This window comes from Cyclopterus lumpus, chromosome 19, assembly GCF_009769545.1.
Source record: "Cyclopterus lumpus isolate fCycLum1 chromosome 19, fCycLum1.pri, whole genome shotgun sequence".
Classification (NCBI taxonomy): Eukaryota; Metazoa; Chordata; class Actinopteri; order Perciformes; family Cyclopteridae; genus Cyclopterus; species Cyclopterus lumpus.
Window position 1 is genome coordinate 14,890,536 of NC_046984.1, and position 26,903 is coordinate 14,917,438.

General features: G+C 42.5%; 1 long non-coding RNA gene across 1 annotated transcript; it reads right to left on the reverse strand.

Annotated features, from left to right (window-relative positions):
- Nucleotides 1-1,635: 1,635 nt before the first annotated feature.
- On the reverse strand, nt 1,636-5,309 carry LOC117748844. Its single transcript, XR_004611669.1, has 3 exons — nt 5,186-5,309; nt 2,231-2,523; nt 1,636-2,007 (listed from the first exon to the last, which is right to left on the reverse strand). It is a non-coding gene; the product is annotated as an uncharacterized LOC117748844 (long non-coding RNA).
- Nucleotides 5,310-26,903: the final 21,594 nt, after the last annotated feature.

The window sequence follows — 26,903 nt, forward strand, 5'->3', positions numbered from 1 at the left end:
CTCCTCGTTTGTTTCGCTGACATTTTGCCTTTGCTTGATTGTGTATTTAACTGGGGAAGGGAGGCGAAATTAATTGGCGAGAGGCCCTAATCTGTCTCCTTGAAATGTCACCCCTGTATTGTGATGCCGCCACTGACACAGCGGCACACAAGAGGCAGCAACTGACGGGAGAGAAACGCGGTGAAAGAGAACAAGAAAATAAATCGTGAAAACACAAAATGGAAAGAAAAAGAGGAAGATAAACACCCAGATGCATTGTTCTCAGAATGTGGTAACCTCTAACATAACCATACAACAATTGAGAATTACCAAGCATTTACGTTATGGACACTTTGGTTGAATCTTTGGACTCTGGAGATGAAAGATATCTATTGCAGGAGTTTTTCGAAGCTTCGCTGCTGCTTGAGAAACATGTGATTTTTAACTGAGAAAGTACAAGCTGCCCTACAATGCCTAATATGTAGGTACTTTATGAGTCGAAATCTGATAATTGTGGCTATTCTCACTAACGGGTCACGCTAACTTTGCAGCTGCCGACTTCATTGTACAGATATTCGGGGGGACGCAGTTAAACGTGGCAAACACAATGTATATCGGGGAGGGCAGTGCCTCTCCCCCCCCCAGACACGATCAAACTATACATTATGTGAACCTGAACACAACATTTTCAAATTCCAAAGGAGAAGTCAGATCCAGGGGAGTTTTTATTTCTTTCTTTCTTTTTCTTTTTTTTTTCAGGTAAAGATGCCTTTTCTCCGCATCTGAAACATTAGAAAACTTTCCGAACAACCTGCCGTTGCTCATTCTTCAGAATTGCATGTGCGTCTAAGATCTCAGTACAGATTTTCTAATCCTCCCCCTCCAACCCAATGCCTCGGCCGCTGCTGTCCACCCACGCATCTCTGTTGACAGGTGAGACACGGACTTGTGTAAAAGCCCCCGATACCTTAAACCTACTTACAAGCACAAATGTCTCCTTTGAATTGGGTCAGACCTGAATTTTCATGCATTCGTCCCCCAGTTTATTATTTTTTTTATGATGACAAAAAGAGACGTAAAGAGGCAGCAACGTAATTACTGACTTGTGAATTCACAAAAGAATTGAATATATTCCGTGTAAGCTTGCTTATTATGTGTGTGCGCCGAGCATCTTTTCCCCCGAATGACCTCGTGACGAGGGTGTCGACAGCAGCAAGAACGTCATACAGTTACATCAGGCTCGTCTAAGGCTTTTTAATTAACTTCAGGTCCTGATCATTAGTGCCGTTGAATTTAATACACTTTTGACCTCGTTGTTATTTCAAGCTTTATTTCCCATTTTTCACGAGTTCGGATGTTTGATAGTTTTTTGACCCTTACCATTTGGTCATTCTACTCATTTCTTTGGGATTACACTGTCGTGTCCCTCTGAACATCGTTTTTTTTTTTTTAGGGTTTGTCCATTCTCGTGAAGGGCAACACATTGAGGGAGGTTGGCTGGTCAAATGTCACTGTGACCTCATAACAAGTCATATGCTAATTACGACAATTTCTCACAAATGTCGAACGGGATAAAATGATGACATTTTGGACGGGCATTAACTGCGGCATTGGCATACAACCGCGAGGCGGTAAATCCATTTTTATTGCTATCACAATATTACAGTTATTTCATCTCATTACTGAAAACTGCTCAACCATGATTATAAATAAATGTTTGATCAATCAGACAGGCGTCCGAATAAACCTCTCACAAAAACATCAAATTCACTTTCACTTTCGTTCATTCATTCATAAGGATTGTCTCCTTAAGTTTGTTTTATATACAGACGGTGAATTGTTTGTTCAATAAATAACTTGTGAACAGAGAAACGAAGAGGGTTGTAGCTGATGAAACGGACTGAAAGTGAATATATTCATCTCAGTCGGAAAAGAAAACCACATGACGTAAATCACATTAAGGGTGCCGGGGGACGCTGAGAATCAATGCAGCCTGGAAAAATGGGTCCGGATGTCCAAGGTTAGGTTCTGCAATTAAAATGAGGAAGAACATAATAATGAAAGATGTATAAATGTTTTAGATTTCCATACATACAAAGATATAAAAACACAAATTAACCCACATTCACCTTTTTATATGCCGGGGTTACACATTTGTATTTGCATAGATTCAAACTCATCTATTTTTTTTCTTCCCTTAGAGATATACAAGCATATATAACCGCTTCAGCTTCTGAGGTTTGATACTTACACACAAAAAAGCGAATGCACATTCCACACATGGCGACGACGCTGGAGATCTGGAGTGCCCTGCCGCATTCTGCGCTCATCAGGCAGTCCCGTGTCTTCAAGCAGCACTTGGGACATTTGCTCCCCGAGCTTTTGTCCTCCGTCTCCTCGTGTTTCCGAGGCTGACTCTGCATCGTGTCCCCGTGATCTTCATCCCAGTCGTCGCTCTGACCTCCCATTTTATTTTTTTTGCGGTTCTTTTTTTGGACAAATAGGCAAGTGGAGTAAAGAAGCTTGAGGATAGATGGAGCCGATCTGGGGGAAAACAATGGCAGCAATGTGTTATTGTATGTGTGCCACAGCTTCACTGCAACTGAACACATATTATGCTTTGAACCAGTGGCGGCTGGTCAATAGAGGGCCACGGGGCCTGGCCCCACCCCCCTTGAGCCACAAAAAAATATATGTTTTGGAGATATGGAATATAGCCAGTAATATTTGTAAAATAGGATATCTGCGCAAAATATATGCTTTTCCTGCATGTCATCTCTGTGTGTCGAATCGTTTTGGCCCAGAAGAGGCGGGTCTAAGAAGCAGTTTAGCCAATTACTGATTAAAGATATAAATGAGTGATACACAATGTAGCCAATCAGCGTCCTAAAATAGGTTCAGCTTTGGGCCAAAGTCATTTGGACAGATCCAGCATGGACAGTTACGAGAGTAAGGGACATGAAGCACACAGAGAAACACGAGAACACCAGGACACACATGAGAACTCCTCAAGCTGCCATATTGGGCAAAGTGAACGTCGCTACCAGCTGGATGACGGACACAGGTGGAGGTGAAGAAACACAATGAGGATAAAAACAGGCTCACTCTAACCCTAACAAGGTTCATATAAACATGTTCTATTAGATTATATATATATATATATATATATATATATATATATATATATATATATATATACTGTATATATATATGTGATTTATAGTATACGATAGATTATTATAATATATTCATATGTACTGTATATTTACATTAGATGGTATTTATATATCTTATTATACTGAATATTATTATATGATATATATATATATATATATATACTGTATATATATATATATATATATATATATATATATATATATATATATTAATATACTGAATTATATGAATAAGATGTCCTTATTATGTTTTTTTGCTGAAATTGATTGTATGCAGGCCCGTAGAGATCACCCCCGCAGCCCCCGCACTGCGGGGGGGGGGGCCTCGCAGTGACAGGGGGCCTCGCATGGCAATTCTTTTTTTAATCCAACACTAGCCAGCGCACTCGGCCGTATTGCGGCTAAGTGTCGGCTGACTCGGCTGTGTTCCGGCTCGATGCGGCCAAATGTGAGCCACCTTTGGCACATTTCAGTGTTGCCATGTCTGGCCCAGGTGTAGCTGTTACGGACATGGGCAGATTCTGTCTGAGACATGGCAACCGGTTTATCGGCTGCCGAATCTGGGCCGAATAATGTAATAAATAAATAATATTACATTACGTAATAACATTAAGATATCCCTCAAAGTTGTCTCTCTCATATAAAGCTACACAATAAAAAAAAGTATTTTAAACTGGCTTTATAAGTTTTAAATAATAGTTGTAAAGGCAATCGTAACAGGCAACCACTAGGGCCTCCTGCTACGCGGACTGGTGTTATTGTTGGGCCGCGATGCATTCTGGGAGAACTACGAGGACATTTCTCTTGAGGAAAAATGAAACGCACATTTAAAAGTGGTGCCCAAAAGCGGCATTCAAAACAGAACATTTCTGAATTAAATGCCAAACTTCCCAAAATTACAAGTCTTTTTCAACCAGCTGGTGAAGGATGCACTCATCTGCCAGAAGAGACGGGTATTGTACTGTTTGCTATAGCTAACATTACCACGTAGCTAACGTTATACTTTGACAGCTGTACTGCTCTGTCGATGTGTTGTGCTTGAAAATACATTAACCTTATTAAACCTATGCTCTCACTATACCCCCTGCGCCCATTATCGGACACGTTTCCTTAATTATCTCCACAACCACATCGTTGTTTAACTTCATTTCACGTTGTCCAACAACGTTTGAACCATGCTACCCTCACGCTCTCGTGTTCCACAATACAAGCTTTGCTTACAGTAAACAACAGTCCAAAATGTCATAATTCTTTATTTTGCTTTTGTTTGAGACTTTGGCTACGAAGCAGTAAATGCTATGAGTCAATATTTTGTTCATTGCGCTCACTACGCATTTAGCTTTTATTCTCACCTGACTTTGGTTTTAGGAATGTTTGCAACTAGCCAAGTAGCATTCCTGCTTCAAACACATCCTTAACACGTAGAGGACATTGTTTAATTAACATACAATAACGCACAAACTACATATGAAATCAATTCTTTGAGACAGGCCACGCGGTGAAAAAGTCCTATCTTTATAACACCTTTTTAAATAAGAACAGAACTTTCCAGTTTCATTAAAGAGACATCATTAACACCGCGGCCTCGACTCGAGTCCCTTTATGAACACTTTATTGAGTGAAGTCACATCGATTTGACAGATTAACAATTCTTCCACACCGATGATCATTTCTCGGGCCACGAGTTGAGCCCCCCCCCCACCCCCCCTGTTTTAACTGTCGGATACAATTGCTCCCCACAGACATTATCAGATATTAAGTGATAACCCTGATGGTGAAATAACATCTTATCTGTGCCATCGGGTGGCTCCCCATTTATTACCACTGACAGTAAATTAGATTGCTGGCATCTGGAGGGTACACTGGCATTTTGAGTGCACCTTTCCATCTCATTCTGCTTTCAAAACTCCATTGGTTTTCAATCATAAGTAATGAAATTCCATCAGCCTCGTCGACCGTGAGAGCAACTTGTGGAAAAAAGGAAGTGAGAGACGGCCATTAAGAGCAGAGAAAACGAGCGGCGGTCTTACCCTTTTGCTTTCAGAGTCGCCTCTCTGTCGACTTGAATCTTCTCTTTTTGTGGAGTAGACTGTTTTTTAAGAGGAGTGAACACACACCTTCGACCTGACACACACACACACACACACACACACACACACACACACACACACCTGAGGCCCCTTTGTTCAGAATGAGGTGTGTCCTCAGGTTTAACAGGTCGGACCGAGAGGGATTGGCCAGACGGGGAGGTTTGGATTTACAGCAACACTCCCGTTTGGTCTTAAAGGTGCAATACACAAACAAACAAACAAACAAACAAACAGACAGACAGACAGACAGCAAATATGTTCTAATGCTATTACATGTTTGCTTACCTTAGTAATGTCTGTAAACACAGCAGTAAAACGGATGTATATATTTAAATTATGATAATTTGAGAAACACTTTTTCATTTGTGTGTGGTCATGAATATTATTTTATGGATGGATGATAGATAGATGGAAAGATAGAAAGACAGATAGATATATAGATATATATATATACTGTATATAGATAGATATACAGATAGATAGACAGACAGACAGACAGACAGACAGATAGACAGATATATACATACATACAGAGATATATAGATAGACACAAAGATAAATAGATAGATAAACAGTTTGAAGTGAAACTTCAACTTTGAATTTGCATAAATCCTTTTGATGAATCCATCTCCACTTATATTGTCTCATAATGGTCCGAAACTAATACATTCCTCCTCGGCGGCACGACAGAATATCTTCACAAGTGCGTTTCCTCAGTGTTGCAGAGGAAATGCAATCAAGCCGTAATTAATAATTACACAGGATAATGAATTGATTAGGCGGCGCATTTCATTACATGATGAACAATGATGAATCAAGAAAAGCAATTCAAAGCACGGAAATAATGTGGAATGTATTCAAAGAGTTGCATTACTGATCCATTCATCATATATGAATGCAGCCACGAAAATGTCCAATAATTCATTAGTTTTGTCAAAACATTGGTGAATAGGAGGAGAGATAGAGACGTGTGTGTGTGTGTGTGTGTGTGTGTGTGTGTGTGTGTCAAGGGTATCCTGGCAACAATAAGGAATATTGGGCAATACTTTGCACGATGCATTTACACCATGAAGCATGAAAGAGTGGCGTTACCTCCGTCCAAGGACATACAGCTGTCGCATTTAGAGTAAAAAAAGTGCTGTAATGGAATAATGGAACTAATCAATACTGAGTGGGAGCAGAAGAAATGTCAGAAATGGTAAAAACTACACGAGGTGAGATGCAGAGGAAACACAAAAATATTTTCTGACACCAATTTGTATCTCTTTCAAGGTTGTTGTTTTTTCCGCCGTTCGATTGATATAATTGCCACTTTTTCAGGAATCTGAGGTTATTGCAGTCACTAATTTACCAGTCGTGAATGAGCCAAATACAAAGACACACTCTTCCTATGCTTTTAAAGTAATAATTTAGAAAAAAAGAATGATACGTTTGACTTATTTTTCGTAGCGCCAAACCGGTGATGAACTCGACGATAAAAAGGGGGGTGAACGACAGCATGGCACATGCAACGGGCTTTTTACCATTGAGCTTAGCAACCAAACGTGTTTTACCGAAAAGAAGAAGAAGAAGGAAAACGGTTCGTCACCCGTAACCTCGCGTTCAGACGGCGCATTAAGTGAAGCGAAATCCATTTCAGATTTTAATTACTTTATCCTGGTGTTAGTCGCCATCACGCGTCAGCTCTGCTCCTGGGAAATGTTGCCAGGGTGACACGTTGTATGAACACCTATATTGGAAGGAATATTTTTTCTCATTAGGGAAAAAACTATTTTTTGACTAGAATAATCGAAACTGGTGGTCAACTGTTGTCTGGGTAGCATAAAAGTGGCATTTAGCTTTTCTTTTTTTTCTTCCTCTTTTTCTCTGTTCAAATTGCTCTATTACCCTACCAGGCAATACCTTTTTTAAATATCTGTCAGAATCATGACAAGCAGTCCATCCACCACAAATCCCAGGATGCACTCTGTCGTCCGCCATTGTACACGGCCGCTCGCGCAAAAAAAAACGCTTCTCAAAAGCAACTATTTCCAGGGCTGTAGGAGTGCAACCACAGCCAGGCCTGCAAGGAAAAGTAGAGAGCTGTGACTTTAAAGAAGTAGATGATGAAAGAATATGGTCCCTCTGACTGCATTATTCTGCCTGATGGTGCACCTGTCACCTGCATTTATTTTTTATTTTTTTGTTGCACCGGATGACAGGAAACCCTGCCTTAAATCTGTGTTTTGCCGTCCTCACAAAAAAAAAAATATATATATCTGGAGACTGGTTTTTCATCTGCACTTGTCTGTCAAAGTGTCAGAATTGAATGTCGGCTTCGGCTCTGCTGTGCTTGTGGGATCGGACGGTGCGCCGGGTATCTTTCTGCTCTTCTGGTGGTTTGCTTGTGCAAAGCCTTTGTAACTGATTTTCAAGTGTCACAAAGTCCTTCTCTGTCCAACATTTTTCTTCTTTTCTTTCCCCACTCTGTCGCTCACTTTCGCCACAGTCTCACCTCCCCCACTGCGTTGCCACTCTGCATCCATCCACCAGCATCCATCCTGCACTCCACACTTTTTCCCCACCTGTCCCCGTGACGACGCTCTCGCTCCCACCTGCTCGCCCGCTCCTCCTTTCAGCCCTACACCAAGTAACCGACACATTTCCATTCATGTCCCGCCAGATTGGCAATGCTGCTTAAAAGCCTTGCTTTCCCAGCCATCTGAATCTGAGTGGATTTTTATGTGAAGTAGATATACTGCAGGTTCATTGTTTTTTCATTTTTTATTTTAATTTGAATCCATATTCACTGCTAAATTCTGAGACCAGCGGATCCATTTTGACAGATTTTATGTCCCCGACGACCTTAAACGTCATTTCACAGTAAACTAAGTCATTTTGCAACGTTAACATCTTCAAAAAATGTGTGAAAAAAAACAAAAAACCTTAAGCACTGCTGCTTATTCACCACGAGACCTTTAAAGGTTACACACGATTGAAGTACCGATCATTTGCACTGCAGATTATGAAATCTTTTTCCCCCGTTACCAGATTTCGATGCACTGAATCAACACAGCAGTCAATCTCTCTTTTTAAAGTAACACTGAACACGCTCTCAGTTGTTGGTTTGGAAGGAATTTAATGAAAACATTATTAATTGTTTCTATGGGAGTTGATCCACTCCATACAAAGTGTGGCCAGTCTCCGTCTGCCAACCCACCTGGAGTTAATTCTGCCTCCCACACGAAGCTCAACACTGAGCGCCCCACCCTTTTTGGAGGGGATATTCTCATTCATTCCCTCCATTGACGTACTGCATAATAAAATCCTTTTATAAATAGCTTTAAGCTTGGAACTAAGCCAACCATTTACCAGATTAATATTGACCATAAAATAGTTGATACTAAGCCAAACGAAATGAAAAGAAAAGAAGGCAAAGGTACAAGACCGTGTAATACGTATGTGTAAAACATACTTTAATAGCGAGGGACCGACTGATCCCATCAAGCTTTGCGAATCTCGCTTTGCGAAACCTTTAAAGTCCTTTGCTCTAAATAAGGACAGATTCAGAAAAAAAACAAAGAAATCCTCAAATAAGATTTTCACTGTTGAGCTCACTGAGCTCTGTTGGGAACAACAAGCCGAGCACGGCAGGGAGTGTCGATGAATTAGGCTGCGGTGACAGCAGAGCTTTCAATGGCATGGCAACAGAAGCATGAGTGGAGTTATTAAGCATAAAGCCATCATGAAAACGTTTTTTTTTTTTTTTTTTTTCCAACGGTTATAAACGTAGTCAAAATCTTTCGTTTTTCACTCCAAAAGTTGTATTTTTGTTCTCTGGCGATGACGCGCTCAAAACGCGACGCGTAATTTTTAAATATTGCTAGCTCCGCACGCTGCGAGACTAATTGCACTCTGACCCTGGAGCTTTGCAATAAGTGGAAGGGAAAGAAATGATCTGTACACGTACAGCATAAAGCAATTAAGTGGGATTCGCCGTCGCCGAGCACAGTCTCAAGTGTTCACGGTTTATTGTCACGCTAGAAAAAGAACGACTCAGCGGAGAGCCGCCGCAACTCCCGCGCACGCTTTAGAACCCGCAACTCAATTCAAAATGCTTAATTTCTCTGGTTATTGCCTCTTTTTTTACTGCGATGAAACGTATTTTGTTTCATTCCACTGCGTCGTGTTTTTTTATTTTTTTTTTATTAAACTGAAAATTAAACAGAGGAAAGAATTCGCAGCTATTAGCCCCTCCATGTTGGGAATTCGGCCTTGAGAGGACCGGCCTCGTTCGCTTATGTTCATTTCATCTATCCATGAGCACCGGTCTCCGTCTGACAATACGCTCCCTTTTTATTACGCCATCATTCTTTCCACTGTTGCCTCGACTTCGCAGCTCTCTGTTGTGACATTCACCTCTTCCGTTGCTCACATCTGTACATAAGAGCGAACCTAGACACGTCTTGTATTCTGTACTCGCGCTGTATTTACCATTTGCACACGTATGTTATATCTCACAGGCAGATACATCTATGCATATGGAGTAGATTCTGACCTTGATCATCCCTGTGGGGAAGAGGCAAGAGTCCTGTTTTTATGCCATGAGGACTCTGCTGCAACCATATGTACATAAGAAGTGGAAGTCGTCATTGGGATGTTCCCCTATTTGGGCTCCGGATGGGTGACGTAGAGACACCGTATACAACTCTGGCAGTGGTAGCGACCTGTCAATCAAATGGTAGCCCGCCCTAAAGCGTACTCTTTATGCTTTATGGTCTATTTTCCTGCTGAATGAACATCATGATGAAGAAGACTTGAAACTATTGAGACTATAAACTCACGTTTACAATGTTTACTGAAGCATTAAATCAAGTGAGGAGTTAAGGTCATTTTCTCATAGACTTCTATACAATCAGACTTTGAGTTGTCGCCTCCTGCTGGCCATCAGGTGGAATTCAAGTCCAGACACTTCTGCGTTGGCTTCATTTTTCAGAACCCGCAGGTTGCACACATCTGGCTGCAGCACACGATGTGCAAAACATAACCGAGACGTTTGTTGGCACATGACAGGCAGCCACGACGTGGCCTCGCGCAACAGACGACACATTAGATCAAGAGGAGCTTGCGTTGCTGCTTGTTGCGAGCTGACGGAGCCACAATGAGATATTACAGAGATTTTTAATTTCATTACGGAGTGCGTATGAACGGAGCCAAAATACGAGGATATATTTGGAAACGGGAAGTAGCTCAGCGGTCGTATTCCTGTCTTTGTGCATCAGCTAATACAAGAAAGTAACACCCTGAGTAGGAAGCATATTCACAGCCTGAGGTTAGGAGTGAGTTTGACCACATATGAAACGCACCATTTAGCCTGTGTTTGCCATTCCTCCCTCCACTCAACATGAAGATAATTGGATATAAAACATCAGTGAGAAGTCATAGCTCTCCTCCTTTCGTGGCCTCACAGCTCCAAATCGCACAATAAAACACCACTAAACACCACTAAACCTTTAAATGTGTTGGACAGAGGGAGACGGTTCAGTACTTCCGCTTATAATTCATGTGGCTGCAATTCTCATTGACCTCAACTCCCGCTGGATGACTAGTTTCTTTATGTTGTCCTTCCTGCTGTGTTAAACTCCGGCTCTCCCATTTGTATTCTCTCACGTAATGTGTTTCATTGTACTTATACTGGATTAAATGAAAAACATACAGGAAAAAAAACCTCGCTGAGTCCAAAGTGGACACTGTAGGATGCAGTTGACCCTTCATAACCACTTTCCCGTTACACTTAGATGAGCCTCGTCGGTCCAAGGGGTAACGTTTCTATGTCTAAGTCACATTATTTTGGTGTCACAAATCTTCATGGACAAATTGCATTGCATGATTCAGTCCGATTTTGTTCCTTTGGCGTCATTCATCTAGAATCCCACACCTTTTTTTTCTTTTCTTTTCGTGAATATGTATACGTTTCTCCGCGCTGTCGGCTTCTTGGAAGACATATTGCATAAACTCGCACGCGGCGGCAATCCGGCGTGGCGTTGCAAATAACACTGCATACGCTCAGAAAAGCTCTTTGTGTGGGAATAAAGTAAGGGAAAGCGAGTCAAAGCAAGTTCTGACATTTTAAAATAAGTAGGAAAAAACATGTACTCTCTCCGAAGACAATATTTGTGAATTAGGGGATATTGTATTCAGAATCCCTCCTGTGAGTGTGCCTCCATCGACTATTTACTGACCTTCACTACGTACATTCAGAGGTCAATGCAACCAGCATTCATATGTTTTCCAGTTTTAGGATGGGATGTTATCTCATCGCTCTCCAGAGATGAAAGGCCCTTCACCAGATCTACTGATTAGGTAATTGGACTTTTCCGTCCTTACCGGAAAGAGCGAGGAAGTGTGTAGCAAGGTGTTAAAGCGTGAAATATAGCCTCCGTGCCACTCTTAACTTTTTTCTATTTTTTAATTTGGATTGGCAAGTCAACTGCCAAGATGGCGATGTTTTATCATCGAGTCGTTTTCTGAGTATCCCGCTCTGAAGCAGAGTGTCTCTCCATCATGTTTGACTTTATAGAAGAACTCTGACAGCGGATTGGCTGCCGGGCAAACGATCGATGTGTGTGGATGGTGGTATGTGTGTGTGTGTGTGTGTGTGTGGGGGGGGGTTGGTATTGGCAGTGATTATATTGAATTTGAAGGGATTATATTGAATTTGAGACACTGGAATAAAATACTTCTCCACGGCCATTCAACACTATTATATTGTGTTTGGCCACTTCCTTCATTCAGAGATGTTTCCACGTCATCCACGAGGTCGTTTCAGTTCAAAAGTTCACTGCGAATGAACCCTTTGTGGATGAGTTTGTCTCCTCGTATCGGAGCAAAATGTTTCATGTTTTAAAGGATCGAGGTGAGCGATATCAAAAGCAATGAGTGTGGCTTAATGTTCCTTTTGTGGCATTCATATTTAACAAATAATTGCTCACTCACACACAAGTCCAAATAACCAAGGGCGTACCCGTACAAAAACGGCTTTTGAAAGGCAGATACAAACCCACATTTGTTTTCCTGTTCGTGGCATTACATGAAGAAAAAAAAAAAAAAAAAAAAACATAGAGGAGTGCAGTGGAATCGTTTGAGTTTTTTTTTCGTGGCGGTCCTGAATTTGTTCAAGGACCCCCTGACTGAAATATAGTGCTTATGAATCCTCAAGGTAATGGAAAAGATGCTCTGATGACAGGCAGCAGAGACCCAGGGTCATGTTGTTCCTCGTGCACATAAATCCCGGCCTCCTCTTGCCCCCCTGCCCGCCCCCGCCTCGTACATCTGTGGCTGGAGCCGTCTTTTTTTTTCCTATCTTGACTGATTGAGAGGCGTGATTTATATCAACGGGTTGCCAGGACTATAACAGAAAATTCAATTAAATGGAGGAACATTTATATGAAGATAAATGAATGAGTGCCCTCATCCTCTCTGCGTGCCTCTCTCCCACCGGCCTTTGTTCACACGAGAATACATTATTTTTGTTTCCGGGAAAAAAAGCAAACGATGACTCGCGGTATTTAGATTATGTTTGGAGTTTTCATAAAACCGGTGGATAATTGAGCTAATGTTGAGGCGTGCGTGTTCACATTCGTACTCGCGCAGCAGAGCTGTCACAACAACAAGGCAGGTGGAGGGAATGTGCGGTTGTCAGCGCACCTTCATGTGGAGCGGTTCGTTAGTTCACGGTGTGGCGAGGAGGACAAGGGGATCTCTCTCACTCTGGCGCATATAGGTCGCTAAAGTGACTTTTGAGATTTGATACTTAAACCTTGAAAAGATCGTTCTCCCTCTCCCCAATTTAGACCTGACCTTTACGAGCAGCCGGCTCGACGATACCTCCACACGGGAAAACAGGATCGGGGTCGAGAAGAAGGACGCCCATCGCTCTCTCGTGTGCTCGCCGCTCGGGCCAAAAAAAAAAACAGCTGGCCGTGGACCAGCGCGGGCGTCTCTTACAGTATTGACAACGCCGGTTGTTTTATCGCTTAATTTGTAGGGCCGCTGAAGTATTTATAGACCCCCCCCCCCCCCACACCCCATCCAAATGCACCACGTGTAAATTAAGCTTCATCATAAATAATCCATTGGCAAAATATGCAGCGCTATAATTGGAAGCATGTTTTAAAAAAAAACTTAAAAAAAAAAATTGTTTTCCTGCCTTCGTAATGTGCCAGAGAGTTTTTTTTTTTTTTTTGTTGCTTTTCCTCCGAGGATCATTGATATGCGGCTCCCCGTTTCAGATGCCCTTCCTCGACAAGGAGTTCTAAATCTGTACAAGTGGTTAGGAGGACACTCATCTTAGCTTCGCGGGGCCAAAGCCTGTCTTTTCACTTAAGCAGGGACTAATTTATGCCTGGTGATAAAAAAAAAAAAAAAGAAAAAAGAAGGAGAAAATGCATGAAGTAAAAGGCGAGGCGTAACCCGAGGGCAAGAAATGGCAATAAGAGGTGTGAGCCCTCAATGGCAATAATTCAGAGTGATTTATAACTTCGGTGACGGGGAGGAAAATGTTTTACCGGCATGTCAGTCAAATGCATCCCCCGTTCATCATGGATCACAACCTACGCCCCGGAACACTATTTACACATTTATTAGTTTTTTTATTAGTGTCTTTTTTTTCCCCTTTTTTCCCCTCTCACACTCACAGGCACGTGCGCTCCATGTCGGCTACAGTCAGGGCCATAAGCATTTGTAACGTTTTACCATTTTTCTTAATTTCATCTTTTCACGACTTTGAAATGTCGCCGTCGACATGTGGTTGAAGTGTAGACTTTCAGTTTTAGTTCAATAGATATAACTGAATTACAACCATTTTCACACAGTCCCCCACATTTTTTTACACAGGCTCAACAGTAATTGGGACAATTGTCTTGCAAATGGTTCGATGGCCAGGTGTGGCCCGTTCCCTCGTTATTTCATGACAAATCAAGCGGATAAAAGAAAGTCTGGAGATGATTTAGAAATGTGGAATTTGTATTTGGTAGCTGGTCCAGGGAACTCTCAGCAAGTGCAAGTGAACGAGGCCATTAAAAGGCTGACGAACTGCACAAACCCATCAGGCAGACTGCAGAAACATGAGGACCAGATCAACAGTTCGGTATGTTCCTAAAAAAGAAGGAATGGCAAGCTCACCAATCAAGTAGATGTAGAATTCTGTTGTGGGGGGACACACCTGCTGAAAATGACCCAAAAAAAGCAAATAATATATTCCCATTACATTTCACTTGAACCCAACACGACCCAACACAAGCTCTGCCATCTCCATGACATGTGTGAGAAGTTAGGGAATTCAGGATCAAAAAAATAATTGACAATTTAGAGTGATGCTTTCAACAATCTGTGTGAAAAAAAACACTCACTTTGAAAATATACCGGTATAATGTTAATATCATCGCATTATTCAAAGTATCATTTTTCATCACTATATTTTGAGATTAAAACGCCCGAGGGTCGCATTTGCTCAATCCCAGCTGGCAGCCTCTTTGATTCTGTCACACACACACACACACACAGTTATGCAAAGAGAGACGGTGGATGCCCTTGTACACGGCCAGACATGCCTGATGCAAAGGTGAGGAAATGAAGGCGGCCGCCATGTGGGGTGCCGATAAGAGCGCTTTGCTCCCTCTGCTCTATATCCAGAGCATCTGCTCTGCCCTCATTAATCAAGGCAGAGGTGGGCAGGGGGCTGCCACTTGAGATAAAGCTTGATCATCACATGGAGTTCTGCGGGCGGCATCCCGGGCACAACATGCCGGGCGTCTCGCCCACCTTCGCTCAAGGCTACACCGCTCGTTAGCTTTCCTCATACGCCCGCGTCACGCAGCCGGCTCGACACGATGCCATCTGTCGGTGGACGTCCACCCTGTGACCTAGTGGAAAAACATTAAAGCTGTGAACCCCCCCCCCCACACACACACACCCCCTTGGCCATATGTGGCGTTTTAACTCAAGCTTGACAAAGCAGCCACCTCTCCCAGGTGCAGGATCCCAAGAGGGTCTCTGACCACGAATGATGCTCAAGACACACCGCCGCGCCACACTGATGATGTATTCCACCCCCCCAGCAGGTGGGGGACCTCGCAGGCTGTTTGTCCTGCATTTTGCTGTTCCTCATTGCAGAGGAGAATGACATTTCCTTCGAGACAATCTCTGCCATCTCATCCTTTTCAAATGGAGCCTTCGCCACGGTGTGCTCTTGGTTGGCCGGAGGCTACGGAGGCTCATCACAGACTCGCTTGTGTAGACATATGTCACCAAAGACACAAGGACAGGCATTTGGAGGCGCAAGGACACCATTAGGGCGTTCTCTCCGCCAAAGCAAAACATCGAGGGAGAAAATAGTCAAATACGGTTTTACTGTCCGCCCCTGGAGGTTTTTAGCTAGCAGCTCGTCGGTCCAGAGAAACTCCCTCAACCTTTGGCGGCCACATTTTTTAGCTTTTGGAGGATGACATTTAGCATGGAGATTAAATGTGTGGGGCTGGAGGCGTGTGCCCATGCTAACTGGCATGAAGGGGGTGTGGCGGTGATATTGGACATTAGCGAAAAGGTGCAACATATAGGAACTAATTCACTCGCCACGGTCAAACTCATGACCTGTTTTTCGTAGACTCTTGTGGGAGGCCTCATTGGTCTCAGCTGAAGGGTCCTCTGTCAGTGGTGTGGGTTAGCCCTGCCCCCTATACTTAAACCACGCCCTCTTTAATTCATTTGTATGATCTGCTTCTCGTTGACACTTGTGGGAGGAGTTTAGTGAATGCAGGAGAGTGTGGATGCATTGACGGACAGGGGCACAGCTATTGCGGCCCGCAGGACGATATTTTGTGGCCCCCTACTTGACATCAAAGTTTAGTGTTAGTGCGGCCCGCTAGTTTTTCTCACAGGCACGATTTTCGGACACTTTCATTTGATTTAAGTCCGCAAAACCCCCTCCGGAGAACGGCCGGTCAACGCGGAAATACCGCATCCGAAAGTAGTTTACGGTTACGCTTTCTCCAGTCGAAGTGCGCGCCATCCAGCCCCCCATAATTCGGCGTGTACAGCTCCGATGCAGCGTTCGATTTTCAAACACTTTCATCGGATTGAAATCCGTGAAATGTCACTGGAGAACGGCCGCTCAACGCGGAAGTACCGCATCCAAATGTCGAACACTTTGTTTGGCTAAAGTGGTTTACTGGTACGCGTTTGAGTACTTTCTTTGATACCCCTGACTTAGATACACATATACACTTTCATTTTTATTTAATTTTTTCATTTCCTTTATTATTTAAATTCTTAAATGTAATATGTCCACACAAATTTCCTCCTAGGGATGAATAAAGTATCTATCTATCTATCTATCTATCTATCTATCTATCTATCTATCTATCTAACTATCTATCTATCTATCTATCTATCTATCTATCTATCTATCTATCTAACTATCTATCTATCTATATATCTATCTATCTATCTATCTATCTAAATCATCACATGCAATACATTCTAATGAGAGCCGATTCGGGATGTTCATGGACATTTTTGTTGGTTTCAGCTTGCTCATGCAGCAAACCAGGAAGTTGGAAGGGCCTCTGGAACAACATATTGCAGGTTGCATCTCTAACACATTGGATTATTGGACTCCTGATCCCCAACTCAACTGCTGAACCTTGTAAAGATGAGCATGTAATATATTTGTTCTTGTAGAGTTGGATATGGAATGACATGTCAGTAATAAGTCTACCACTTTCATCTGACATATATTATTTTCCATTAAATTTTTATTGACTGAGGATATGAGGTTTACTAATATTAGCAAGCAATATTACAGTTTTTTTTTATCAAACCACCCAACTGTTTCAATGATGGAATTATAACTGAGAATCATATTATGCCAAACAAGCTCTCCATGTAGCCGCTGCTTCTTTCTGAGTTACTGGGGGAAGAGGGGGTTTAATGAGCACAAAAAAAATCATCTCCAGTATGACAGTCTCACTCTGTCAAATGTGCCTCCTAACGAAAGAAATGCGCGTACGTACTCCCGACATAAATACATTTATTTGTTCGTGAACCTTCCAGTGACTTACCTGTAGAAATCGGCGTGACCAAACAAATGAAATCACCGCAGACGTGCGTTTCCCCGGCACAGCGATAACTAATAGCCTTGTCACAGAGTCCATAATGTGTCATGTGCAACAGACGCGGCGAGTACGCGTTACCATTCAGAGGGACGCATGACGCCTCACTAAGACCCTCAATCACCCAAGTACCTGAGAAGGGCTGTCACAGGCATGACAGAATACTGCCAGGAGCCATTTACACACAATCATGACAGCTAATGACAAAATGCCCATCACGGCGGAGCTCCAACCTGTTTACCGTCGAGGGATAAGACGGCTCCGGACGGGATATGGAAGATCGGCTCATCAGCAACAATGGAACTAGATGACAAAATGACTGCTGGGCTTGAAGCCCCAGAGTCTGTCGTAATGATGTGTGGCTCAAAAGCCACAAATAGCATCCCGACGACGAAAATGCATCTCGCTGTGAGCCGAGGGAATGGTTCTGCGGGGGGGGGGTTATACTCTCACCTTCATAATCGGGGGTTAATTTCCTCATTGCCACCATTTGAACAATCAATTCACGTTTCCTTGTCAGCTTCTATCCGGCACCTCAAAAAGGTAGCGGCTAGTTCGTAATGACATGGATACGCTACTTCATTAATTCTGTGTTCAACTTTTGGAAGGCCAGAAAAGGATTTGTTTACTTCTACAGTGTGCACAACGTTTGTGTTTTTTCTCTCAAGGGACCCCAAAACAATCCGGTTCTACATATTGATTAGCAGATGCCTTTTGGGGTTTTAGAGCAAATCGTTAAGAATTGAGCACCGCCTTTTTGAATGGAAATCCGGGACGAAGCGTGTATAATCCATACACATGCTTAAAGAGACGGGAGCCAAAACAGAGGATCAATACATGTATATTCAGATGAACTGTATGGGGAAATTTTTTTTGTTTTTTGAGCATTAAAGCATGTTACCATGTTCCATTGTAGAAACACTAAATAAAAGTATGAACCTGAAAATGAGCATGATGTGTCCACTTTAATGTAAATAAAGCTGTACCTTGAACCCATTATGTCGTCTATGGAAACCAAGACTTCCAGTGACACGATACTAGCAGTAATCTGTGATAATTAACAATCTGCATTGTTAATTATGTATGGGGGATAATCTGTCATTGACATCAATGTAGTTACAATAATTACATTGTCTGTTTGCTGATGAGCTTTATTGCCTTATGACAACATCATTATCATTCAGTTTGCATTTTCTTCCAACATTTCTGTATTCAAGAATCTTTGCAAAATATGGAGTAGAGTATGGAGTACATGGAGTAAATATGTATTTTGTCAAAACATTTTCTCTTTCTCTTTGTGTTTGTTGGGAGTCGTTTTTTTTGAAGTTGCCATTTGATTGACATCTACCAGTGCCCGTCTTGTATCATTTCCTAAAAGCACAAATTGGTAAAGTGCATGAATTCCAGATGCAAAAAACCTTATACAATGAAGATGATATTACACGACTGCATTACAGAACGAGTAAACAGCTCAAGTTTCCTCCATGCTTTTCTTTAGCGACACAAAGAGCCAAGCAATCCATTTTAAGAGAAGAAAGGCCAGGTAAAACCACTCTCTCTCTCTGTGTGTGTGTGTGTGTGTGTGTGTCTCCAAATAATTTCCTTGGGAATCTCAGTGACCTTTAAGTCTTCTGAAAGAGCCACCTCCTTTTAAAGAGTGAAGGTGAGAGGCTTTTAGAAAGGACTTTTTTTTTAATGATAGTTTGGTCTTTAATGAGGTTGTATAGGTGCTACTTTTTATGTCAGGAGGCCAATGTCCTACCATCAAGAGCTTATTAATACCATCTCTATTTTAGATCGTACCCCTCTGACCTGAAAAGCAGAAAACACGATGACTACACTGTACTCTTAACAGTGTTGGGACTTCTATGACATCCACATTTGAACATTATTGTAAATATGCTCCCGAGTGTTCCAGAACTGCACGAAAACTAGAGTCACTGCTGCAATCTTCATAATCATGATTTAAATCTCCCTTAATGGGAATCTGATATGTTATTTACATACATGGCGAGATGGCACAGCTGTAAAAAAAAAAAAAGAAAAAAAAAGGCCTTACGGAGAGCCGCTTGGTTTTCATGCAGCTGGGACGTGTGTGTGTTTGTTTGTGTGTGTGTGTGTGTGTGTACTGAAGTGGAAATGCTAAACATGTATTGGATGTTGCGCAGGCTTATCTAGGAAATATGTACAGTCGGAGGAAGCTCTGATGCGACTTCACGAGGATGAACCGTGCCGATGAAAGACATCTCTGTGACCTCACTTTATGTCTTTATTTCTCAAGTTCATTGCGGAAATAAGAAATTCTGTTGATTCTGTCTAAGTAGATATTTCCCTTGTTTCTTCTTTCAACCGCTGGACAGAATCATTTGGGCTCCGAGACTTTCACAGAATTAGATTGAAGTCATGCTCAGCCGGTCCCGTCTCTTATTGTTGTCATCGGTGGCTTGGAGGGATCTCTCCGGTCGAAAGGGACCAGAATGCCAAATCGTTTCAGATGTCTTCAAGCTTATTCCTTTTTTAAAAATTATTTTTATGACTTTTCCTCAGAGTTTCTTGATGTGATGGGTAGAAGTTTTAATACAATAAAAACACCTCGTTATACGACATTCCCAGCCCATTTGGGAAACCTGTTTCAAAGATGTAAAATACTTAAGAGAAGTTCAAAGAGCTAAGATAGATTTATACTTGACACAACACTGGGTGTTTATTCCACATGCTAGTGTATAAGTCAATAGCTCAGTCTGGACAAAATATTTGGATAGATTACCATATTTGCATACCATTAATGCTCGAGAAAGGATGAATTCTAATGACTTTGGTGGTACCCTGACTTCTCTTTTTATTATTCCACCTTGATGCTGACATTTATTTGAGTTTTTATGAAATTAAATGTAAAGATATCCACAGTGCCCACAGTCTGAATCCTATATGATAATCCAAAATGTTCTCACTCCCAATTCGTTCAGTGGCGCTGTACTTCAAACTATGACGCTCTAAGTACCCACATGTCAGGGAAGTGCTGCGTCTTGTTTTTCTCAAAGTGTCGGTCTACTTCAGGCAGACCGGTAGTCATATTTAACAACGCCAGGACGTCAGTGATGACGGGTGGAGCATGTGATCTACTCGTGCGAAACATTTGCAACGCTTCTCGGTGGTGTGAACGCACCGTGAGGTAACACCCAGACTTGTTACTTGTGGTTTGATTAGGTGAGCTAGATGACTTAATTTCTCCAGTAAATCACCCCTTACTAATATAATTTCTCTCATCCTCATTCAATTTGAGAAAGTTATTATTCATCCGTGTGTTTATTAGGCAAAAAGTGAGGGAGCTTTATTATTTAGCTGAACAGATATGTACAATCGGTATCAGCAGCATAGCTATGGAAGCTAACAGTATGTCCCCTGATGGTATCAGCGAGAGGAAGCATGTCAAGTGAGAACAAGAGAGAACAAGTCAGCTCCCTCGTGCAACACCAGAGGTTCTATAATGTGTCAATGACACGTGTTCAAACATTAAATTGTCTTCCTGTGATGTTTAGTGCACACTCCCAGTTCTCATGCTGGTTTATGAGAGTTTCATGGTCTGCCGTGTCAAATGCTGCACTTGGGTCAAGACAGAACCAGAACTGAGACTTTACCTGAGTCTCAGATCACTGCGTTTCTTTGTGAGTGCAGTCTCTGTGCTATGGTGATTTTTTCATTAAAAAAAGTTATTTATCTGGTAGAAAAAACACTTTCTCGAGTCTCTTGCTTAAAAAGGACAGATTTGATATGGTCGTATAATCACTTAAGGTTGCACTTTCTAAATTAGACTCCTTCCGTCGCGGTTTAACAACAGCAGTTTTGAACGCCTTGGGGCAGACTCCAGTTTCAAGGGGGATGTGTTAATATTTTTCTGGACTCGGTTTGAGACGCTATTAAAAACTTTCTGAACGGTTGAGGAAGGGATGGGGTCAAGACAACAGGAGGATGGTTTGCTCAGATTATGGTATGGTGTTATTATTGTAGGTTACCATGTGTTCTTTGTAGGACCTCAACACTCATTTTATTATGTAAAATAAAAAATGTTTTTGGCTTGGAAAAATATAGTGGGTTTGAATAAGGGGGTGGCTGTGGTTCAGTGGTGAGCAGGGTCGTCTTTCAATTAGAGTATCGGCGGTTCGATTCCCCGGCTCCGCTAGCCGTGTCGATGTGTCCTTGGGCAAGACACTTAACCCCAAAATTGCTACGGTGTGTGAATGTGTGTGAATGTTAGTTACTCCTGATGGGCAGCTGGCATCTTAGCCATTCCCATCAGTGTATGAATGGGTGTGAATGGGTGAAGTAGTGTTAAAGCGCTTTGAGTGGTCGGAAGACTAGAAAAGTGCTATAAACGTACACATCCATAAGGATATTTGTTGTCAAATATATGCATTTGTTCCATAATTGGCGTTATTCAAATACTTTTGTTGCCATCACAAAGTTAATTAAGTTTTTTCATTACATTTTGTAGTAATATTAGGCCAAACCACAATGCATCTTTAAATGCATTAATTTGTTTTCTTTGTGCTAGTGAGCGATGGCGAGCTGAACACATGCTATGGAAATTAAGTTGCATTCAGGTAACTTTTATTTCACCTCCTGTATATACTGGATTGGAGACTATTCACCACGTTTATGTTCATCCAATAATTCTTCCATAGACACAGAAGGTTTGCAGCAGAGAAGGCTTCGCGAGATGACTGCTAAACCTTTATTCAACTTCCATAATCATGTCCTCATTCTCAAAATCTCCAGCGGGCTTCTCCAATGCCATTCATACACCTAGATGAGTAGTTCCATTCTTAACGAGGTGCACATCAGCCGCGGAGTAGCTTACAACGCAGCCTCAGCGGCTACGTTTGTAGCGTCCGAAGCTAACCGCTAAATCCCGTGACCCCTTAACTTCTGGGCGAGACAAACAAACCACGAACTGAAGAACTCAAAACACGACAATCAGCTGGTGCTAATTTGTAGAAAAGATTAAAAAAAGTGTGCGGCACACCTGACTTAACTCCATTAGCACTTACTAGAAAATGAGTGCGCCGCGTGGCTCGGGACAAGATGCAGGCGGCTCCCGGTTCACCGGCGTGATGGATGGAGCGGTTGACACATTTGCGACAAAAAGCCACACTTTCAATTGCCGTCCCCTTTCGTCGTGGAGCCAGGTGTGGCGTGATAATTCATTTGCTATTTAAATGGTTTCTGAGGCAGAGGGGTGAATTGATTGAAGCATGTTCGGCCGTGCCCAGAACGCGAAAGATCGGCCGCTCCTCACATCTGCTTTCTGCCGCAATTATTCGAACTGGCTCCACCAGTTCACTGCTTTCTACCGAACGCCGATCGCGGTCTGACTAACACGCTGTTTATGTCATTCTGGATTCATTATGGGCGCATTAGCCCAAACCACTATATTCAAGCATATATTAGATATTTGTTAAAAAGCGGTTTTATTGCGGTGGATAGAGCGTGAGTTATTGCTTGAACCATTAAAGTAATAAAAGGGTGATCGGGTAATTTAGGATCATCTTTATGTCTTTTCCCCCATCTGTGTGACAGAAATGAGCTGTGTGAGTGTGTGTGTGTGTGTGTGTGTGTGTGTGAGTCTGTGTGTACATAATTAATAGGGTGGAGGAATAGGCCACAAGTAAGGATAGGAAAGGGAGCCAGGTAACACCCAACCTTAGCCTGACAACATGACAAAATGCAGAAATAAATCACTCACGGAATCCACTGTTTGCATCTCGCCGCCCAATCCTCCATTCCCCTTCTTCTCCTCCAATTCCTCCTTTTCTTTTTTTCATTTTATCAAGGAAATTGAGAGCTGCTTCTCAGAGCAAGAAAAAATAATTCGATCTCACTCCAGTGGCCAAAGTAATAGAGAAATGACTGGAGCAACAGGCAACGGTTATTTACAGCTTTTATTTATTTATTTGTTTAGACGTTATCTGTTGCCGGGGCTGAGGAAGAGGAGAAAAAGCAATATTCATTTTTTAATGGGGCTGCCCTCCACAGATAATGTCCTGGTGTTATTTCCTTTCTCCTGAATTTCTCTTGCAACAAAGTGTGCTGGGAATGCAAAGTGCTGCTCTTGTTCTTCCAACCAGAGGAAAATGAAACTATTCTTTATTAGAAAACAAAGTATTATACACCAGGAACTCATCTTCCAGTTCACCAGATTTTAATTGTGTGGATAACCGTTTTGTTGGTTATATTCAGCTGTACCTTTTTAACTTTCTAATTGTTCTTTGCTTTGTGATATCTCTTGTAGGCCAGTATAGTAGAGTTATACAGGCGTTAAAAAGTTTCTCCCTGACCAATTAGCACAGAATATATTGTACATCCATCCATCCATCCATTTTCAATACCGCTTATCCTCATTAGGGTCGCGGGGGCGCTGGAGCCTATCCCAGCTGACATAGGGCGAAGGCAGGGGACACCCTGGACAGGCCGCCAGTCCATCGAGGGCACATGTAGGGACATACAACCATTCACTCTCACATTCACACCTATGGGCAATTTAGAGATCAATTAACCTGCAGCATGTCTTTGGACTGTGGGAGGAAGCCGGAGAGCCCGGAGAGAACCCACGCTGCCACGGGGAGAACATGCAAACTCCACTCCGACCGGGAATTGAACCCGCGGCCCTCTTGCTGTGAGGCGACAGTGCTAGCCACTACACCACCGTGCAGCCCAATATATTGTACATATCATGTTAAATTGACATATTGTGAGAAAAACACAATGAACACAGCATGCTTTAACATGCCTCCATCCAACTGCGCCTGAAATAATTTTCTGTGTAAACTTCGAGACACAGTTTTTACACACCGTGCGGTGGGACTGCTCATTAAGGGAAACTGCTGTAGCGCTTTAAAATTAATGACTTATTGTACACTAAATAATGTGCCCCTAGAAATGAGAGGATCCTTTTTTAATGAGCCGCTTTGGCACTCCTCCTCCGAGTCCCTTGTGGAGGCATGTTGTCAAAGCTAGATGGGCTGACATAGCGCCAGGTTGATTCAAGCTGTACCCGGCTAACGCATCCACTCATCTAAGTCCCTTTAGCATCGATTCTGCCTTTCACTGATTCTCACGGGTTCCACTTGTTTATTCACACTTCTGACGTGTCTTGTATTTTATTCATGTTCTGTTTGGATCTCTGATTCTCTCACGATCGAGTCGTGCGTGACGGAAAGTTGAAAATTGAATATAAGAAGGTTGAGATCGGGAAAGTTTCAAAGCTGTAATGATACTAATAGGAACAATAAAAGGGAACGTAGCGAAGACGATAGAACTAAACTGCGCCTGCAACAGATATCAATGAGTTTCCACGTACGCCATGGTTTGACATACTGTATGCTAACAGTGTTGACCGTGGCATCTCCTCATAGATTTAAATGATATTGTATAACATCTAAATGAAGTTATTTATCCTCTCTGGCCCATTTAAAATATTAGTTGTGCCTCTTGAGTTTCAGCACTGTGATGGTAGGATATCGATACCTGGCCCAGGAAATATCGAATGAACTGAAACTGGTGAGTTTCCCACGGAATCGGCGGGTCAAACAAACACAGCTGTTACAAGTGTGAATATTACATGCGTCAAACATACTTATTTTAACCCAAACCACAATCTTTTCTTCTCTTTTCTTGTATCCTGTGTGCGTCCCGTGAACATCTACGTTCACTTGAAAGCGTCACCATGTATTTCCCGGTTGGAAAAAACTTGGCAGTTCGGATCAATACGTTTGCTGAAGCGTAATTCGGTGCACACCTGGCAACAAGCATACTGTATTTATCTCCATACCTTCGGGCTATGTTAAATTCAATCCGACTGATTCATCCGCAACCATTTGAGCATTCTATTCAATTTTAGGCTGTCTGGCAAGTTGCAAGTCGTTGCAGTCTACCGGGGTACAGCTTCCATAGTTCCTACCTTCACAAGGAAAGATGAAACGAGCGGATGAAAGACGCGGAGAAACAGATGAAAGAGAGCGAACAATTACATGCCACCCATTAATCTACTGAAACTCAGAAAAAAGAGGGGAACGATTTTTAAGACCACACCGGCTGCTCGGGCTCACCATCGAAGCTCAGAGCGAAGGTTAATGATTTGTTTGAAAGCCAGCTCACTGCTCCTGGCTGGGAAGCATGAATAGAAAACAGCGAGACAAACAAGGCCCCGCCAGGTGTGCACGCTGCTCGGCGGAGAGATTTGGATCGGAGCCGCGGAGCTAGCCGCCATGGCATTCAGATCGGTGTGAGCGGTGCCCTTCTCTGCCTCTAATGCATCCGGGGGTGGTTGATGGATTTTTTTTGTTGCGCAGAAGCGGGTGTCTTAATGTCCTAATGCATTGCTCTGTCACAGAGGGCTGCCTTGGCAAGCTGCCCTTTCCACAGACTGATCTGCCGCTCGATTGGATGAGACCACGGTAAATAAATAAAGAGGGCAGGCCGGGAGAGGAGCAGGAGAGGGATGGGCTTACACGTATACGATTACGCCACCAGATGAACATTAACCCGGGAACACACGCACGCATTATTATCCCATAAAGCACGCTTATAAACAGTTGTCACACACACATACACACACACACACAGGGAGATGACTTCAACAATCTTTGTTGTTTCTTTACTGGGTATTGATTCGACAAGTGACGCCCGGTTCATTTCAGGCCACAAGCTCCCGTTGTTGTTCTGTTCCTGAAGTAGGATAACACTAAAATCAATATATTGTTTGACAGCATTTTCATGTGCTTTTACTTTGGTAATAAAATGTCGTGTCACGGGAATTCTTTTTTTGAAGGATGACGTGTGCATGCATGCTGTAGGAATTCACATTCATTGGCAGAATTAGGAGTCAATGCAGGACGTATTGTGATGTTTATATAAAAATAAAAATGCGTAGCGGCTCGGGGGGGGGGCCATGTTTGCTTTTCAACACAAGTGGACGTCCCATCTCATGTGGTCAGTGTTGACATTTCATTTCCCCAGAACTTGTCTTGTAACTCACTCACTAAAATCTTCCACATTCAAAGGGCTCCAGCTTCTCCACAAGAGGGAGCTGTCATCGGACTCAATGTGAGTTAAAGTGAGATATCCGATAGCTCTGCCGGTTGCTATTGGTTCCACAAAAAGAAAAGCCGAACTCAAAGCTTTACAACTTGAGTCCACGGTGACGACGTCGACTTCTTATATGCAGTCAATGGGCAGGACATTAAAAAACCATGCTGCTGGAAATTAGCTTCCATTAACTTTTATTTTGTTGGGGTGGCAGCAGATATCTATAAAAATCTCTGGTGAAGGGAACAAAATTTCATTCATTTTCAGTGGTGTGAGCCAACCTTTTAAGATCTTTCTGTCAATGACACTGTCTGTCCTTGGCCTAAGTAGCTTTTCTAACCATAACCACGATCTTCCTCCAACCTTAACTGAGTTGTTTTAATTGCCTCATCTTTTATTCAGCATTTCTAGCTACTCTGAACAAA